Genomic DNA, 16,660 nt, shown 5'->3' with positions numbered 1-16,660 from the left:
ATCATAATCAAAGTTCCAAGAACTAAAGACAAAGAAAAACTTTTGAAAGTAGAGAGAAATTTCACTTTAATTATAAGGGAAAAATAATTTGAATGATAGCAGATTCCTACTTACAAACCATTGGGACCAAGAATAAGTGTTAGAACATTTTTCAAGCGATTAAAGGAAAGGATTGTCCACACAATCTGCTAAAATTATTCATCAGGAATAAAGAAAACATAAAGCTACAGTTGCCTCAGATGACCAAAGTAATGGTTAAACTAATTTCTTGGAACTGAACTGAAATACTTTTATAAAAGACACTTGGAACACTATAGTGGAAGATAAAAGTGATGGAGAGCACAGAAATATGGGTAAATACAAAATATTTTCATTCTTGAGTTTTCTAAATTATGTTTGATAATTGAAACAAAAGTGTAATATTATCTTATGCTATTCAATATATGTAAAGGAAATATTCAAGACTATTATTTAATAAAGGTAGAACATTAAATGGCTTAAAGTGATGTGAAGTTTCTACACTCAAACTGGTAATATATTGACATCAGTAGCCTATGGTAATTTATGTGCATAAAATGTATTATCTAAAGCAATAAGTAAAATCAAACTGAAAAGGAAATACTTAATGATAAATTTGACAAAACATTTGATATACCTGTATTGAAAATTACAAAATATTGCTGAGGGAAATAAAAGACCTAAATAAATGGAGAAATATAAAGTGCTCAGGAGGTAGAAAACACAACATTGCTTAAACATCAGCTTTCTCCTAAATCCCCCCAAATTAATTGCAATCATTTTCTCAGCAGGCTATTTTGTAGAAACTGACAAGCTAGTTCCAAGAAAAGTAATTTAAAACCATTGGGGAAATACAAGAGATCTAGAATAGGAAAAAAAAAAAAAATCTATGAAAAGAAGAATAAAGTTGAGGGACTCATACTCTGATTTTAAGGCTTATTGTGGAGTTACAATAATCAAGCCCTACAGTATTGGTGTAAATGTTAACAGTAGATCAACAGAACAGAATGTGAGTACAGAAGTCACTCCACACATATTTAGATAAGTTACTTTTTTTTTTAATTTGCAAGATAATTCAGTGGATAAAAACATGCTTTTTCAACAAATAATACTGGAATTATTGGATGTTAATATGAAAAAAAAAAAAGCTTTGATTGACACTTCATCCCTATTTTAGTTTGCTAAAACTGCTAATGCAAAATACCAGAAGTGGTTTGGCTTTATAAAAGGAATTTTTTTTATGGTAAAAGTTTACAGTTCTGAGGCTGTGAAAATGTCCAGATCAAGGCATCCTCAGTTTTCTGAGCCTCAGAAAACCAAGGTATCTTTTGGTTTTCTCACCAAAGGTTGGGTACTGGTTGGAACCTGTAGAACTGCTACAATTGGCAAGATAAAATAGCAGCCTCTCCTCACTTTAAACCTGTTCCACTGAGTCTAGCCTCCTGCTTCTCTTTCAGTCTCTTAAAGTTAATCTCAGCCTCTTTCAAAGTCTTTTGGTTTTTCTCTGTCTTACTGCAGTCCTCTATCTCACATGGCAGGGACTAAGTGGCAGCTGTCTTTCTCTGTGGGTTTCTGCTAGCAAGTCTCAGTTTATATAGGATGCCACCAAGAGAATGGATATCCACACTAGGACAATCCTACTGACATATCCAGTCAAAGGCCCTAAAGTGCTCTAATCAAGTAATCTAATTAAAAGGTCCCTTAATTGAAACTATTGATATAAATGGGCCCCACATCCACAGAAATGTATTAGTTTAAGAGCATGATCTTTTCTGGGATTCACAGAAAACTTTAAACTGTCACAATGTCATATATAAAAAATAATGTAAATGGATCATTGACCTAAAATATCAAACTTAAGTCTAGAAAACTCATAGAAGGTAACTAATTGAAAACTTTTTGGCATAGAGTTAGGCAAGTTCACATATATTGCACTAAAAGCATGATATATAAAATAAAAATAGTTTAAATTGATTTTATAAGATTCAAAAAATAGTTCTCTTTTAAAGATCCTGCTAAGGACATGAAAAGACCAGTCATGAATTGGGAGAAAATATTTGCAAAGCTCATATATAATTAAGGAGCTGTGTCTGGAATATATTTAAAAATTCTCATAAACTAAAAATAAGGAAAAGAAGCAAGAAAATTTTTGTAGTGGACAGATTATTTAAACAGATATGATGCCAAAGGATATATAGAAATGGCAAATAAGAATGTGAAAATAGATTCACTATAATTAGTAATTAAGAAACTATAAATTACAAAAATAATTAACTATAAGAATACACCTATTAGAGAGGTTAAAACTTAAATGACTGACAGTACCAACTGTTGGTGAAAAGTGAGGAATAGGAACTTTCATATACTACTGGTGGAAATATAAAATAGTACAACCATTTTGCCGAAAAGGTTTATATAAAATCAAAAAGACAGAGGAAGAGATAGAGAAAAGAAAAGAAAAATTTGAGCAGGGTCTCAGGGAATTAAATGACAGCACATGGTGCACAAACATACATGTCATGGGTGCCCCAGAAGGAGAAAAGTAGGAAATAGGAGCAGAAAGAATATTTGAGGAAATAATGGTTGTGAATTTTTTAGCACTTTTGAAAGAGTAGGATATACATCTCCAAGAAGTACAACACATTCCAATCCAAATAAATCCAAACAGATCTACACTGAAATACATACTAATCAGAAAGCCAAATGTCAAAGATAAAGAGAGAATCCATAACCAGCAAGAGAAAAGTAATTCATCACATAAAAGGGATTCCTAAAAAGACTAAGTGCTGATTTCTCATAAAAAATTATATATTTAAGACACTGAAAAATATACCATCCAAGAATTTTAAGCCTTCAAAAAATGAGGGTGAGTTTAGCATATTCACAGATAAACAGAAACTGAGAGATTTTGTTAACAAGTAAGGAGTCCTACAAGAAATACTAAAGGAAGTGCTGCAGTCTGAAAGGAAAAGACTGAAGAGAGGCTTGGAAGAAAGTCTAGATATAAAGGTTAACAGTGAAAGTAACTAAAAGTATAAAGAGAGAGATGAAAATAAGTATGAGATATAAAAGCCAAAGGATGAAATGGGTGATGTACTGACTTTATAGTAATAACCATGAATGCCAATTGATTAGATTTCCCAATCAAAAGACAAAGACTGATGGAATGGATTTAAAAATGTGAACCAACTGTGTGCTACCAACAAGAGACTCTATTTAGACACAAGAATACAAATAGGTTGAAAGTGAAAGCCTGGATAAAGTTATTCCACACATGCAGTAACAAAAAAAAGCTGGGGTAGCTATAAATATCAGACAAAATAGACTTTAAATTCAAAACTGTTATAAGAGACAAAGAACGACATTATGTAATAATAACAGAGAAATCTTCTAGGAGAAAAAACAATCATACGTATCTATGCACCTAACCAGTATGACCCAAAATATATGAGGCACATACTGGCAAATCTGACATGAGAAACATATGTGTAGCAGTTTGATATTATTTATGAATTTAAAAAAAGATATTGATTATGGTTGTAAATTGGTCTGCTCCTCTGGGCATGATATCCTTTGATTTTATTAAATTCAAAGGTTTTACATTTATTTGATTCAATCAAGATTAGGGCTTTGATTCAATCACACAAGTAGTGCATGACCCTGTGTTGAGTGTCCACCCACTTGGTGGGCTATATAAATGGACATTTAATCAACAAGATATACAGAAGAAGGCACAGGAAGAAAGAAAGCTCCACAGACACAGAAGAGGAGAGAACTTGACCATTTTGACCCTGCCATGTGACTGAAAGGAGAAGGTTCAAACAACTAGAACCCTAGGGAAAACTGAGCCATTTCCTGATAGTTTGCAGCTGAAGAGACCAGAGCCCTGAGCAGCTGAGAAGGCCTGGAAAGAAATGAGCCCTGCAGCCTACAGCTGAGATTGCAAGAAGCTGGGCCCATAGAGCCTTAAGAGGAAAAGGACTGAACCCTCATGCAGATTTGAAACCATCTTTCTTCAATACATGGCAACAGACTTTGGTGGGAAAATCTCTCTTATGGTACCTTGAATAGGACTCTTTAGGACTTTGTAACTGTAAGAAGTCAAGAGATTTCTGGTACTTTGCATCAGCACCCCTTTAGCTGACAAATACAATATGTCTCTACAATAATAGTTGGAGATTTCAATACATGACTCACATCAATATATGAAACACCATTTCAGAAGATCAATAAAAAATTAGAGAACTTAAACAATTTGATGAATGAAGTAGACCAAACAGACATCTACAGACCAATGCGTCCCAAACTACAGGATATAAATTCCTCTGAAGTGCTCATGGATCATTCTTCAGAATAGACCATATGTTGGGTCACAAAAATTTTCTCAATAAATTTAAAATGATCAAAATTATAAAAAGCATTTTCTCTGATCATAATGAAATGAAGCTGGAAATCAATAATAGGCAGAGGACTGGAAAATGTACAAATTTATGAAGGTTAAATAATGCACCTCTAAAGAATCAGTGGGACAAAAAAGAAATTGCAGGAGAAATCAGTAAATATCTCAAGAGGAAGGAAAATGAAAACAGAGCATATCAAAACTTATAGGATGTAGCAGAGACACTGATGAATGAAAGAAACATTTATAGCTCTACATGCCTACATTAAAAAGAAAGAAAGATCTAAAATAAAAAAACCTAACTAGGACCTAGAAAAAAGAGCAAACTAATCCCAAAGCTAGGAGAAGGAAAGAAATAAATATTAGAGCAAAAATAAATGAAATTAAGAATAACAACAAAAAAGGAAATAAATGAACAAATAATTGGTTCTTTGAAAAGAACCACAAAATTGGCAAACCCTTAGCTAGACTGAAAAAGGAAAAAAGAGAGAAATGTTAATAAATAAATACAGAAATGAAAGGGGAGAGATTAATACCGTTTACACTGACCCCACTGAAATAAAAGAGGAAATATAAACAACTGTATATCAACAAACTTAACAATATAGATGAAATGGACAAATTCCTAGAAACACATGAAAAATCTATATTGACCCTAGAAGAAATAGAAGACCTCGATAAACCAATAACAAATAAAGAGATTGAATCAATCATCAAAAACCTCCCAACAAAGTAAAGCCCAGGACCAGATGACTGCACAGGGGAATTCTACCAATTATTTAAAGATGGTTTTATACAAATCCTGTTCAAACTCTTCCAAAAATTTAAACAGGAAGGAAGACTCATTCTTTGAAGCCAACATTACCCTAATACTGAACCCAGATAAAGATACAAATAAGAAAATTACAGACCAAATTTTCTAATGAATATAGCTGCAAAGATCTTTCCAAAATATGTGCTAGTTGAATCCAACAGCACAATAAAAGAATTATACACCATATCAAATTGGTTTTATACCAAATATGCAAGGGTGGCTCAACATAAAATCAGTGTAATACACCACATTAATAAATCAAAGAAGAAAAATTACCTGACCATCTTGATTGATGCAGAAAAGGCATTTGACAATATCCAACATCCTTTCTTGATAAAAACATTCCAAAAGATAGAAACAGAAGGGAATTTTTCAACATAAGAAAAAATGCAGCTAACATCGTAGTCAATGGAGAAAGATTGAAAGCTATCCTGCTGAGATCAAGAATAAAACAAGGATGCCTATTGTCACCAATAGTGTTCTAGAAGTTCTAGATAGAGCAACTAGGAAAAAAAAGAAAGAAAAGACTTTCAAATCAGAAAGGAAGAAGTGAAACTTTTGCTATTCTCAGATGATATGATCCTATATCTACAATGTCCCAAAGAATTTACAACAAAGCTACTAGAGCTAATAAACGAGTTCATTAGATTAGTATACAAAAACCAGTATTGTTTCTATATGCTACTAATGAGCAACCTGAGGAGCAAATCAGGTAAAATTTCAATTTATAATAGTGACTAAAAGAATAAAATACTTGGGAATAAACTTAACCAAGGGTGAAAAGGATCTGTATTTAGCAAACTACAAATCATTGCTAAAAGAAATCAAAGAAGACCTAAATAAATGGATAGACATTCTGTGTTCATTAAGATGCTGATTCCACCCAAATTAGTTTACAGATTCAAGGCAATCCCAATGAAAATTCCAATAGTCTTTTTTTTTTCTGAAATGGAAAAGTCAATTATCAAGTTGTTTCATAAGATAAGGGACCCCAAATAGCCAAAAACATCTTAAGGAAGACCAAAATTGAAGGAATCAACTACCTAACTCTAAAGCATATTACAAAACTACAATGATAAAAAGAGCATGGTACAGGCATAAATATAGACATATTGATGAATGTAATCAAATTGAGAATTCAGAAGTAAACCTTCACATCTGTGGTCAATTGATTTTTTTTTTTTTTTTTTTTTAAGGAAGTCCTGGAGATTGAACCAGGGACCTGGTACATGTGGAGCAGGTACTCAACCACTGAACGACACCTGCTCTGCTCAATTGATTTTTGAGAAAGCTCTCACATTCCCCTACAGGGTCAGAACAATCTATGCCACAATTGGTGCTGGGAGAACTGGATAGCCATATTCAAAAGAAAGAAAGAGGATCCCTATCTCACACCTTATATGAAAATTGACATGGAATTTTAATAGATCAAACAACTAAATATAAAAACTTGAGCCATAGAACTCCTAGAAGAAAATGTAGAGAAATAGCTTCAAGATTTTCTGGCAGGAAGTGGTTTCTTAAACTTTACACCCAAAGCAAAAGCATGGAAAGAAAAAGTAGATATATGGGACCTCCTCAAAATTAAATAGTTTTATGTTTCCAACAACTTTGTCAAGAGGGTAAAAATGTACCCTACTCAATGGAAGAAAATATTCGAAAATCACATATGTGATAAGAGTTTAGTTTCCATGACATATAAAGAGATCATTAACTCAATGATAAAAATACCATCAATCTAATTTAAAAATGAATGAAACACTTGAATAGACATTTTCCCAAAGAGGAAATACAGAGGACTAAAAAGCATATGAAAATTTGCTCAACATCACTAGCTATTAGGAAAATGGAAATCAAAACCACAATTAGATATAATTTCATACCTTATAGAATGGACCTATTAAAAAAAAACAGGAAACTACAAGTATGGAGAAACAGCAACACTCCTTCCTGGTGGGAATGTAGAGTGGTGCAGCCATTTGTTTTACTTGTTTTATTTTTATTAATTAAATTTAATTTTAATACAGCAAAATATCCTTCCTATTATAGAGCTCCAAAATGGTTTGTTAGCTGCAAATCTATTTTATTTGTTCCTAAGGTGAATGAATTAGAACAGTTTGCTATTTAAGATTGAGATATTCTTCTGAATTTTATACTTTTTAATTGTAGTATTCCAAAAGATATGCTTATTATCAAGTTATATTTCCTAATTAGTGAAGTCAGGAATAATTAGGTTATGTTTATATTTCACTGACTAAAAAGCATACCTTTAAAGATAAACTTTAAAGTTTCATAGAACTAAAATTTTTATACCTCATAGAACTCCTATATTAAAATATGATATGAATTTAATATATGTGTAATTACCTCTTAATTTTTATAACTATAGTACCTATACACATGAACAAGAATCAATTGTACAAGACAAGATTTGTTATATGCATTCAAAATATTCTCTTCCCTTTTAATGAAATGAGACCAAGAAGGATATCTGAAGCCTCTTCTCTGTTTAAATCATTTTATGTTATTTATGATTATTTTTCCTACTGAGAATCTGTTACTTTAGCCTGTGAACAACCTTTTCTTCTTCTTTGATGACAGTCTAATTACTGTAGTGGGTACTTCTATCAGCCATCACATACTACATCTAGACGTGCTAGAACAATAAATCTAGACAATTGATTGACAGTGACTGGTACTAAATTAGCATTTCCATGGAAGCCAGCATCAGTTATCATCAACAAACATTATCCTCATCTGAGATTTTCTGAACTGCTTTTCAATACAGGCCAAGTCACACAGATGAAATGAAACAAAAGAAACTTTGAATACTGTGTTAGGACAGAAGCAAGTATTGTGAGTTCTTTCAAACTATATAATGTCCTTTAACTTGTAAGAGGCATAAAACAACAGTACCTCTTGTAGTGGAATGATTTAAATGTAGTATATTTAATACAATGACACAGACACTGTATTGAAAGAATTTAAGGGTTAAAGTTGATTAATGCAATGTCAATACATCTGTCATAAAATAAATCTTGATAGGATTAGATCTGAGAAAATGTGAACTGGCACAAAATCACACTGTATGCTTGAATGAATGTAGACTGCTCCTATTTTAAAGATTTGTAATTCAAAACAAATATTCCTGAACTTTTGAATGCTGAGTCAGAAAGTTAAATGATTTTATATACCATCTAGTAAAAATTTCCATATATGGATGAAAAATGAAAAAAACAACAGATATTCATGTCTTGTCCAGCCAAACTACCAAATACATAGAAATCTATTCCAGAACCCAGTTATCTAAATTTATATCTTAGTGTTCCTACCATTTTTATATACACACACTCTAATACCACATTTATTGGTCTTTTCCTGTGCCTAAAGCAATGCTTTTTTTATTTTTCAGTACCATTTTAAATGAGCTTGATAATACAAAAGTCCCAGATTTCCTGATTTAAAATATGGAGTCTATATTGGTGCTCGGAATTTCCCAACTCTCTTAATTCAGCTTTGTGTAATGTCAAACATCTCAATGAAATTTTTTTTCTATTAACTCTGAATAGTACATGGCAATCCTAAAACCCTAAGCACATATCATCGTTGTTAATCTGACAAATTAAGAAACCAAATTTCTAATTTAGTATATGTTACAGACTTCTAGAGCAAATATAACTATAACAAAGGTTTTAAGATAATTTATTGCCATTTTTGCAAGTTATCTGGGATTGTTATGTTATACTCAAAAATAGATGCATTGATCTGAATGGTATTCAAATGAATGTCTATAATATTATGGACATATAAATAAGTAAAAACATAAATTGAGTTAGTTTCCTTACCCCTGAAATTTAACAATATATCTGACATGCAACCTTCATTACTTATTAAAGGCAATGGGAAAGTTATATTTGAAAAATTGACTGGATGAATATATTTTTCTACTGAATATTTTCACCTTGGATGAGTGAATGTCTTGGTATCACCTTGAAAGTGGCACTTCCACATTGAATTAAATATTTTGACTTGGAAATACTTCATGTTAACTTGTTTTGGTAATACGAAATAAATTCCATCACTGCTATCAATACATCTAAAATTCTAAGAATTTAATATTTTTTCTTTCTTTCACTGTTACAACAATGTTTATGGTCACCACATTTTCAAAAACTTCTCTAATATCATGTCAAAACATATGAAATAATTTGTCTCTTTAAATGGAAACCTTCATAATTTTTATCTATGCTATAATCATACTTTTCTTAAATTTCTTATGTACATATATAACTGATGAAGAGAATAAAGAAAAATTAGTATATGTGGCTTACTAGAATGGTGGAAATGTTTGGGGTTTTCATTCAATGTAGTTTTTAAATTCTTCTAATTTCTTGTACTATGATTGCTTCTATTTTTATGTCCTCATTGTAAGCATGGAAAAATATTTTTCAGCCATAAATCTTTATTCATAAGTCTTCTAATCTGACACTGTTTCCAATTTGGCTAATACAATGCCAAAATATTTATGTTAGTAATTTAACTGATATGATCACTTCCCCTGATTTGGGCATAAATATGGTGTCATCAATTTTCTTTTTGTAATTGATCACCAAGACGCCTACCAGCCCTTATCAACAGGAAATCCACTACTGCTAATATTAATTAACCAATGACTGTTTACTCAGTCAAAAGGAATAAACCCTACTTCTTTTCCCAGACACATAGATTTTTGTTGCTGTAGTATTATATTGGCTTTGGCAATAGGTCTTGCTCATTCTGATGTTTTTTGTTCTGGGTTGTTCTTGCATCTCAAAGCGTCTAAACCTCAGTTTGGCTTATAAGCTTATATCTTTTGATTACATCAAGTTTAACGCCAAAAGATTAAGTCAAGGAACCAGAATAAGAGCAACAAGGCAAACCCAAAAGAAACAAAAAAATAAAAATTAAAAAAAATCACAAGTTAATAGAATAGCCGAATAAATGAGGGACTCACATAGGGTATGAGAAACTGCAAAGGATTACTATGATTAAAATGTTTAAATTTGTTTCTACAACTTAAATTCCAATATTGACTAATGTGGCAATTCCACTGCAGATAATCTCTTTTCCTTTTCCTTGAATCCACCATGCTTATTTACCAATATTACTCACTCCATAGATAATCCTTTTGAAACTGCCACTTGTTTGCTTTCTTAGATATGCCAAAATTCTGGAAAACACTATCTTTAAAAAATTCTCAGAAATTATTGAAAATACCAAATATTGGTAAAATAAATTCAAAATGTATTCAAACAAAATACATTCAATTTAACACAGAATTTAATTGTATAATTTTAAAGGAAATGTGACAAGTATTGCAAGTGATAGAAAAATTAGTAAAGCTGTATCTCTGTTCTCAAGAAATTTACAAGCTAGGATAGAAAGTAAGGAGAACACATAAATAGCTATAGTAAAATTACTAGATTGATAGGCTCCATGACTAAAAGAACAAGAAAATATTATCACATTAAATAGAAGTAATAAGATTTTTGCTTCAAGAATTATGAAAACAATTTGTAATATAAGATGGCCTATGAAGAAAACACCTTGACTTATATATACAAGCAAAAAAGCCTTTTAAATGAAAAAGCAATTGGACATCTACCTAAAACTTATCATTGCACACTTATGATAATATATCTAATAAGCCTTGATCAAAAGATGAAAAGCAAGATATACAATTTAAAATAAGTCTGAAAACATATCGTGGACATGTACAAGCAATTTATGAGAAGTAAAACTCTGAATTTACTGAATATTAGTAATTTACGAGGATATATTGTTATTACAGATAATGATTTTAAGGGAAAGTCAAAAAATAAGAATGTATTTTTAAGATTTTTTTCTGACAGAATGAATGGTTGAGTGTAGAAATATAAGCAGAAGTGTTTGGGAATGGAAGATCTCAGATTTGATGACAGAGTAAATGAGAAAGGAGAGGAGACTGAAAGAAGTAGGAATTGAATAAATTCCAGGCTTCTGCCTGAATATTCAAGGATTCATTTGCAAATATATGCATTTTAGTTTGGGAACAACTATAAAACTATAAACAAGCTATTCTGTGTGTGACTGAGCATTGTGCATAGATGTTAGTGTGTGAACAAGCTATTCTACAAGGTTTCATACAAAGCAATGACGTTATGCTTTTCAGAAATAACTCAACAAAAGTATGTGGACACTAAGAAAAAAAACATTCTAGATTGATATATTTTCTTTTATGTAACTTTACAAAATTATTAGCTTGGGTAACTAATCAGAAATAGTGCAGTCCAAATTCAGAAATATATTCCACAATGTCTTACATGATGACCTTGGGAACAAAAAGAAGTCATTCGGTGGGAAGGTAGGACACTTGGAAATTGTTGTGAGTGGTTGATCTTATTCATAGAGAGCTATAATTACTAAAATCTATGATGAGAGAGAAAACAGATTCTAGACACATGCAACAGAGGTTTCCACCCTTTCTCTCTTTTACATTTTTATCAATGACTTGGATGATTAAAATTGTGGGCAACACAAATTGAAAGTGATAGCTATTATGTGGGAAGACAGACATCAGATGCAAATAAGAAACAAAGGATATAGGACATCCTGTGAGAGTTACACTTGAAAATCAACAATATTTATCAAAATAGATTTATTCAAAGTCACCTCAAAGACAGGCAAGGTCTCAATGTTCAAACACTTGTTTGTAACTTGACTGAATGCATTATTTTATTTTAAAAAATTGCAATCAGAAGTGAGAAGTATCCATCACTGAAGTGTCAAAAATAGGAGAGTAACAGGGGCAAACACTGGAAGTGGCTCTTCAAGCCCCTGCTCAGGGGAAAGAGAATTTTAGACAATGGATTTCAAGTATCCACATTTCATTTGGAAGGCCATTACTATTAATATTATGAATGAATACATTAAAGTCTCTTAGCTGATGCCATTAAATATGAAATTCATTTAACTACATGTGTCCTAATAACACATGCTCTTAAAAACATCCTCTCATTATGCTGTTCTTTTTATCTTGGGCATGTCTATAGGGGGACCATGAACGGCTCACAATGAGTCAAAGATTCCTTTCCTTGAATGAGTTATACTTTTATTATTAGTGATTACATTGTTCTTATATTACAGATCCATTTAGAGAGCTTTCAGTTAGTTCATAAGTGAGAGATGGAGCCATTCTAAGTGTCTTTTACAATTAGTTTGCTAACTCTGCAAATATGAGGGCCAGGTCCAGAACCAGGGTAAATTCTGAATATAATTAGTGCCATAATAAGAGGCCTCTTGAGGGGAAACCTCCAAAAATTCTCAGAAAATACACTACTCAGTATTGTCATTGAGTAATCAAGGCCAGCAACTCCTCTGATTTTTATTTTCAGCCTAATAAAAATTTCAAGACAATAAACTATAGAGATAGGTAGCAAACCACATTAACACACATGAAAAAAGACTTAAAGAACTTTGATGACTATATCAATGACAGTAATATACAACAAGAAAGGGAAAGAAGAATATACTGCAATTTTAATAGCATGGATAGAATCAATCCATATAATAATTCTATCCTGTAAGATTTGTATTATATGTTGTTCTGGTAACACATGTATTTTAAAGATTTATTTATTTATTTATTTATCCACCTCCCCTTCACCCTGATGGTTCTCTGGTCTGTTTGCTTGTCTTTTCCAGTAGGCAATGGGGACTGAACCTGGAACCTCCCTCATGGAGGCAAGTGCCCAGTGCCCTGAGCCATATCTGCTCCCCATGGGCTACTGTGTTTGTAGGCTTGTGGCATCTGCTCATTGTGGCAGGGTGTTGTGTCTAGCTCATAGCATCAGCGTGCAGGCATCTAGCTCATTGCAGTGAGGTATGGGTGTCTAGCTCATTGTAGTGGGATGTAGCATCTAGCTCATTGTGGTGAGGTGCAGTGTCTAGCTCATAGCAGTGGATGTGAGCATCTAGCTTGTAGCAGCAGAGTGTGGTATCTCATTGCAATGGGTGCGGGCATCTGCTCATCTTCTTTAGGAGGCACTGGGACCTGAAACTGGGACCTCCCATGTTGTAAGCAGGTGCCCAACTGGTTGAGCCAAAATATATTACCACTTCCTTGGTAACACATTTTGATTAAGATATTAAATGGAATTAAATAAGAAAATAGCAGTTAAATGGTAAAGGAAATGTAAAATAGTATTAAAAGATAATGTTATAAAATATTGAAGACTTAGAAATATATACAAGGAATAAAACAATGCATACCTTCATATCTGTGGTGTATTGAATTGTGTACACTAATTTAAACATGTTCTTGGTTTAAGTAGTTTAGTAAAAGAGTCAACTATTTATTTTATTAAACCATTTTACATTTGCATTTCATTATGTTACCAGCTTTATTTTTAAATATACTTTTTTTTTTAATTTTTAAAGAAGATTTAGATTACATAAATGGTGCTGGCCCACTGGGTGGACTGGGTGAGAGTGTAAACTACAATGTAAACCACCAATGATGTGGTGCAGCGGTGCTCCAAAATGTATTCACCAAATGCAATGAATGTGCCACGATGATGAAAGAGGTTGTTGATGTGGGAAGAGTGGGGTGAGGGGGATGGGAGTTATATGGGGACCTCATATTTTTTTAATGTAACATTAAAAAATAAAATGTAACATTTAATGTAACATTAAAAAAATAAAGAAAGAAAAATAAAGAAAAAAATATAAGGGATTTCCATATACCCTACCTCCTCCCCCTCCCACACTTTCCCCCATTAATAACATCTTTCCTTAGTGTGCTATATTTGTTACCAATGATGAACATATATTGAAACATGCAAACTAACCATGTACTATAGTTTACATTATCGTTTACATTTTGCCCTGCACAATTTTATAGGTTTGACAAAATGTATAATTGCCTGTATCCATCATTGCACTATCATGCAGGAGAATTCCACTGTCGCCAAATACCCCCATGTTACATCTATTCTTTCTTCCTCCCCTCAGAACTTCTGGTGGCCACTAACTTTATATCAATGATAGAAATTCTTCCACTGCTAAAATTACAATGTCTACTTTAGTCCATATTTGCATTCGCCCTTTATGTGTGTTCATTCTTCATACTTGAGAATTGGGGGTGATGATGTCTACTCTGTTTCTGATTGAAAGGGGGCTTAGATCCCATTGGGAAAATGGATGGGACTGTCTTGCTTGAAGTTGTGATATTCTCTGTTTTGGGGGATGGGTGTTGTCCATATCATCCTTTTGTTAGTTGTCCTGGGAGAGTCCAATAAACTCGGGAGTAGGTGTTGCAACTCTGCTGAGATTCAAGGCTCAACCAGCATATGAATAACTGAAGATTTACATTTCTGGGAGATATATTTAAACAAGGTATAGCTAATTATAGGTTCAAATAAAATGGGTAGAAGAGCCATGTACAGGGAAATTAAAATGAGTCTAACTCTGTTACATAGGCAACCATATATTCTAAAGTAAGGCCAACTGAGAGTGTGCCAAATTCCTGAGATTATCTGCCCTTCTTATAGTGCCTTGATGTCTCCAGAATCTTCATGAGCCCCACTGTTTGAGGCATTGCTTACTGTAGCAGTCAATGAGATCTGCTGAGTTATGCGTAAGTATAACCTATGGAATGACCTAACAAGTCAATTTGAAATCTCCTACCTGTAAAAACTGACTTGTATTTAATATTTTCCCCTTTTTGTCAAGGTTTCTCCAAATACCTTGCTAGTTGGCACTTGGTAATTATCCCTTGGTGTCAGGGAGGCACATCCCCTGGAGTTATGTCCCATGACTGGGCGGGGGGAGGGGGGGGGCGGAGGGAAGGTAGTCCATTTATATGCTGAGTTTGGCTTAGAAAGAAGCCACATTTGAGCAACAAGGAGGCTTTTATGAGGTAAATCTAAGGCAATTTATATTAGGCAAAGTTTAGATTTCAAAGAAAAAGTTCATAAGTGTAACTATCAAGAGACTGGCATAATGGTCTGTCTTCCTAACTAGACACTGCTCATGTTCTTGGTGGATTCTTGCTGTCCTTTAAAAAATGTAGGAGGACTCCCTAGGAAAGGAATTCAGTATTATTTCACTTATTGTGTGGGTCTCCTCCCACCAAGACAACCCCATAACCAGTTGAACATATACATATGCCTTAAAGTCATGCCCCAGTTACACCCCTTCCCACACATTCCCTATCACTGAAAATCCACACCATTGATACTCCCCTTCCACAGTTGTAGCCCTTCTGCTATCCAAAACCTTCCCAAAGACAAAGACAAAATTTTTTAAAAATGATAATAAATAACAAATAAAATACAAAACAAATAACATTTTTTGTTTCATCTTTCATCACCATAAGATCTGTCTTTATGTACAGTGACAAATTCTTCTATATGTTCCCCCAGTGTCTTATTTATTTTTTTAATTTTTGCTTTATCCTCAATGAAGCTTTTGGTTACAGAAAAGACACATAGAAAATATAGCAGATAGCCATATACCCAACCACCTTCCCCTCTCCCGTTTCCTCTATTAATAACATTTCATATGTGTATGGTATATTTGTTACAATTGATGTATAAGTATTGAAGCATTGCTACCAACATGGTCAATGGGTTTTATATTAGGGTTTACATTTTGTACTCTACACTTTCACAGGTTTTGAGAAAACTTAAAAATGGCTTGTATCCATCACTGCAAGATCAATCAGAACAATTCTAATGCCCTAAAAATGTCCCATTTTCCATCTATTCTATTCTTCCCTTCCTCTCCCCTTAGAACCTATGGTAACCAATTAGCTTCATTTTTTGAAGAATAAGGTTCATAGTTACATACAATAATATTGGCTGCTTGATTTTTGATCTGTTTTCTTTTATTAGGCACTGCCTAAGTTCTTGAGAGATTCTTGACCCTCTAACTGAGAACATAGCATGACTCCTCAGGATAAGAGCTTAATATTTTCTTGTTTTTTGAATGGGTCTCTACCCACTAAGATAACACTCTATAATGAGATGAACACTTTCATATTCCATAGAGGCATGCCCTAGGAACACCCTATCCCTCATATTTCCTCACCCCTGACATCCTGTACCACTAACCCTTCCCTGCCATATTTATCAAAAGAACATTCCCAACATTGTAGTTTTAACCACAGACCTGCAAATATCCATAGTTCATCTACTCCTTCCTCCAGACCTCCCCACAGTTCCATGAACAGTACAACCACACCCCATCACCTTATTCCCCCTCATATTCCAGCACCCTGGAACCCAAACACATCACTGCACCAATATCCCCATCCAATGCCCACCACCCTCATCCTCCTTATCATAGATTTTTGCCCATATTGAGCATTGACTCACCATCCTCTACTCCCTTTCTGTCTCCTGATAACC

The 16,660-nt window shown here is 33.1% G+C and overlaps 1 long non-coding RNA gene across 2 annotated transcripts in view; it reads left to right on the top strand.

Annotated features, from left to right (window-relative positions):
• The window catches only part of LOC111767268 (uncharacterized), a 131,723-nt gene extending 116,843 nt beyond the window's left edge, over positions 1-14,880 (top strand). For both annotated transcript variants that reach the window (XR_009180627.2, XR_009180628.2), the window contains one exon: positions 14,801-14,880. This is a non-coding gene — a long non-coding RNA (uncharacterized lncRNA). The remainder of the gene's footprint in view (positions 1-14,800) is intronic.
• Positions 14,881-16,660: the final 1,780 nt, after the last annotated feature.

This window comes from Dasypus novemcinctus, chromosome 15 (assembly GCF_030445035.2).
Source record: "Dasypus novemcinctus isolate mDasNov1 chromosome 15, mDasNov1.1.hap2, whole genome shotgun sequence".
NCBI classification, from domain to species: domain Eukaryota; kingdom Metazoa; phylum Chordata; class Mammalia; order Cingulata; family Dasypodidae; genus Dasypus; species Dasypus novemcinctus.
The sequence above is the reverse complement of the archived record's forward strand: the minus strand, read 5'-3'. Positions and strand labels throughout refer to the sequence as shown.